The sequence below is a fragment of the Schistocerca serialis genome, chromosome 6 (assembly GCF_023864345.2).
Source record: "Schistocerca serialis cubense isolate TAMUIC-IGC-003099 chromosome 6, iqSchSeri2.2, whole genome shotgun sequence".
NCBI classification, from domain to species: domain Eukaryota; kingdom Metazoa; phylum Arthropoda; class Insecta; order Orthoptera; family Acrididae; genus Schistocerca; species Schistocerca serialis.
Window position 1 is genome coordinate 274,725,482 of NC_064643.1, and position 4,573 is coordinate 274,730,054.

General features: G+C 43.6%; 1 non-coding gene across 1 annotated transcript; it reads left to right on the forward strand.

The window, feature by feature from the left end:
- The first annotated feature begins 524 nt into the window (after positions 1-524).
- Trnas-cga (transfer RNA serine (anticodon CGA)) lies at positions 525-598 on the forward strand. Its single transcript has one exon. It is a non-coding gene; the product is annotated as a tRNA-Ser (tRNA).
- The last annotated feature ends 3,975 nt before the right edge of the window (positions 599-4,573 follow it).

Consider the following 4,573-nt stretch of genomic DNA (forward strand, 5'->3'; position numbering starts at 1 on the left):
TGCCATCCTGTGAGAATATGCATCCTAAGTACTTGAAACCGTCCACCTGTTCTAACTTTGTTCCTCCTATTTGGCACTCAATCCGTTTATATTTCTTTCCCACTGACATTACTTTAGCATCTCGAAAACGAAAGTAATGTCAGTGGGAAAGAAATATAAACGGATTGAGTGCCAAATAGGAGGAACAAAGTTAGAACAGGTGGACGGTTTCAAGTACTTAGGATGCATATTCTCACAGGATGGCAACATAGTGAAAGAACTGGAAGCGAGGTGTAGCAAAGCTAATGCAGTGAGCGCTCAGCTACGATCTACTCTCTTCTGCAAGAAGGAAGTCAGTACCAAGACTAAGTTATCTGTGCACCGTTCAATCTTTCGACCAAGAATACTCGTATAACAAAGTATTATTTTCAGAATGAGATTTTCACTCTGCAGCGGAGTGTGCGCTGATATGAAACTTCCTGGCAGATTAAAACTGTGTGCCCGACCGAGACTCGAACTCGGGACCTTTGCCTTTCGCGGGCAAGTGCTCGGTAGCTCAGTTGGTAGAGCACTTGCCCGCGAAAGGCAAAGGTCCCGAGTTCGAGTCTCGGTCGGGCACACAGTTTTAATCTGCCAGGAAGTTTCAAGTATTATTTTGTCCAAATTATCTACCGCTGCACCTCGACTCGGCTATTGGAGAAACGATTACATAGTCTAGTTTATGTTAATAGCCGCTAGATGTCATTTGTCTTCTTCTTTGCTTGGTAACCATCATATGTTTCAAATGGTGACACGGCAGCAAAAATAATTTTGTGTTCTGGAGTTTGCGAAGTCCAATTCCGTGACTACAATGCAAAGACGTTGGAGGTTGAGGTACGAAATCGATCCTTCGAATGGGTGGGACATTGGCAGATGGTATCGACAGTTTCTAGGTACAAGATGTGTATGTAAAGGAAAGAGTACTGGCCGCCCTCATGTTCCTGAAGAAAATGTTGCACAAATTCCAACTGCTTTCCAACGTAGTCCTTCAAAATGAACTCGTCGTGCCAGCCGGTAGTTACAACTGCCTACAACAACAATTTGGTGCTTTTTGAGACGTCGGTTGGTTATGAAGCCGTACAAGTCACAGCTCTTACAAGCTCTGCGTCCTGATGACAAACGCAATCGTGTGGAATTCTTGATGCTATTGGTAATGATAACACTTTCGCACAACGCATCGTGTTCAGTGATGAAGCGACTTTCCATGTTAGTGGTCAGGTAAACGAACACGATGTTCGAATTTGGGGCCTACAGAACCCACATGCAGCCATTGAACATACGAGTTCGCCCAAAGTCAATGTGTTTTGTGCGATATCTCGATCGTCTGATTACGGCCCATTCTTCTTTGATGGAAACACGATTAACGGTCAGCAGTATCTCGCCATGTTACAAAACTGGTTGTTTCCGAGGCTGCTCGAAGACAACTTCATTTGTCAACAAGACGGGGCACTCCCTCACTGGAGTCGCCAAGTGCGTGAATATCTGAATGAAACTCTACCGAACCGTTGGACTGGTCGTGAAGGAGTTGGCGACTTCGCATGTCTGAGCTGATCTCCACGGTCAACGGATTTGACGCCCTCTTACTTCTTCCTGTGGAGTTTCGTTAAAGACAACGTTTATGTACCACCGCTCCCACAGAACATGGAAGAGTTGAAGAACCGGATCCGTACTGCCACAACATCAGTGACGAAGGACATGCTTGCCCGAGTATGGGAGGAATTTGAGTATCGATGTCATATTGTTCGTGTCGCTGATGGAGGACATATTGAACATCTGTAATCTGAACTTGAGAGGATCGTAAATATGTGTGTAAAGTTTCACATTCGTATGTCTTACAGTTTAATAAATATATGCATTCGAAATACGTATATTCTTTTTGAAACACCCTATATTATGTTTTTATCTTGCCAATCTAGATGTTAAGTGAAGTGAGTGTACTTGCATCTTTAAAGGATTTTTCTCTCAACGCATTTTGTAATACGTTGACAACGACGACAGAGCCCCTGGTAATTGCTCTTCGGCAAGTTCACATTTTTATCCGTTGCAGAAAGAGCAAGATAATCTGCGTAGAGGATATTTTTCATGTTACTGAGAATTAGTCATTCGTATACAAATTAAATAAAGTAATCGTCCCGGAGACGCACCATTACGTTGACCTGTCTATCTACTTCTTTCTTTATTGAAACAAATGTTCACCAAAAATGTGGAAACGTCTCGAGATACTCAAGCATGAACCTAAAAGCTGATTCTAGCCAAACCTGCAGGTTGTGCTGTTGTATTTGATCACTAACTACACTTGCACAATATTCTCAATACGTTGCACGTGTCAGTTCTGATCAGAGCAATCGTGTAGCTGTAGGTGCATAATGTCGGAGCTGAGTGAATTCGAACGTGGGCATATTGCTGGTGCTCGTATGACGGGAGCTTCCATAACCAAGATAGCCAAAGTGTTTGGTGTTTGAAGAGGCACCGATCGAAGATGTATATCGCTTACAAGGAAAGCTGAGAAACATAATCCTTTATGTCACAACACAGACGAAAGTGTCTATGGTTCAAATGGCTCTGAGCACTATGGGACTTAACTTCTAAGGTCATCAGTCCCCTAGAACTTAGAACTACTTAAACCTAACTAACCTAAGGACATCACACACATCCATGCCCGAGGCAGGACTCGAACCTGCGACCGTAGCTGTCGCGCGGTTCCAGACTATAGCGCCTAGAACCGCTCGGCCACCCCGGCCGGCGAAAATGTCTATGTGTTGAGCGATTGTGACAAACGGTTGTTGAAGAGAATTGTACTTAAAATTAGAGGACGACAACTGCAAAAGCCACTGCAGAACTGAATGTCGCACTCACGAACCGTGTCAGTGCCAATACGATACGATAGACATTCCGTAAGCAGGACATTGTAGGATGAATTGGAATTCCATAACCACACGTCAGTGGTGCAGATGCCCTCAACAGGATAACTTGGTGTCGAAGTAATAAAACCTGGACTGTGGAGCAATGGAAGAAAGTCCTTTGGTTGGATGTCTCTTGTTGCTAATGTTGCCAACTTACGGCCGAGTTTATGATGTGTTGGTAAATGTGCCAACACCTTGTAGATAGAGGAGGCCGAAATACGCTACCTAACGCAGACGGGCGTGAATTCTGGAACAGGATAAGTAGTGAATTCTAATAAGAAAAGTATGCAGCTCCTCGAATACTTAACTTTATTCTTGTTGTATACATCGTTCTTCTTGTTGAGACATTTCATACGATAACTTTCAAACTCTGTAAGGCTAATGGCGCCTTGCTAGGTCGTAGCCATGGACTTAGCTGAAGACTATTCTAACTGTCTCTCGGCAAATGAGAGAAGGCTTCGTCAGTGTAGTCGCTAGCAAAGTCGTCGTACAACTGGGGCGAGTGCTATCTCGTATCTCGAGACCTGCCTTGTGGTGGCGCTCGGTCTGCGATCACACAGTGGCGACACGCGGGTCCGACATGTACTAAATGGACCGCGGCCGATTTAAGCTACCACCTAGCAAGTGTGGTGTCTGGCGGTGACACCACAGTTTACGTCCCAAGAGTGAAACACGGCGGGAGTTCGATGATGATTTGGGCAGCCCTATCTTAGTATTCCATGGGTACTGTGCAAGGGCGTATTGCTGTCAGTGATTATGTGAACCTATTGTCTGATCATGCATATCCCATGATACAGTCTTTGTTCTCCAATGTTGATGTTGTTTTCCAAGATGACAGAGTCCCCGTTCATACAGATCACATCGTCCAGTGCTGCCTTTGTGAGCACGAGGATAAATTGTCACATCTCTCCCTACTACCAGTCACCAAATCTCAGTATTATTGAGCCGTTGTGGTCTACTTAGGAGAGAAGGGCGCGCAGTTGCTATCCACCTCCATCATCGTTCCGTTAACTTGGCTCTATTTTGCAGGAAGAACAGTATAATACTCGCTTGAAAACCATAAAGCATTTGTATTTATCCATTCCGAGATGCCTAAAACTATTTTGAATGCCAACGGTTTTTCTACACCGTATTAGGTATGGGAATCTGTTTTCGGTGTTTCCATATTTTTGTCTATCCCTGTACGGAGTATCATTTGTTCCCAAAATTGACTGAATTACTTGAACCAAGCGGTAATCTCTGAAGCTGCTGTGTCCAGTAAGATTGTGTGATTTACCTGTCGCAAACAGCAGGCAGATCGACAAGAGCAATTTCTGTGATCATTTTGGTATCATTCCTCATTGCGTCCTGTATGTCTTAGAACTGGTGCCATTCTTTCTAGGTCTGAAACATGTTTGTTGAGGTACAAGTATTGGTACTGTGAGTGGCTGCAGTATTACTCTCTCATATAATACGCCGAAAATGTAAGTCTCCACTGAGAAAACGTCAGTGGATGATTTTAGAACATTATTTCATACAGAACTCCTTATGTTACCTGTCCGAATAAAAATAAATATTTTTGGTAAGAACTTGAAGTAGATTTAACATATTTTAGATTTTCTCAAATGTCGAAATTCAGCGACGTCTCAATGAGGGCTATTAGTGAAAATTGA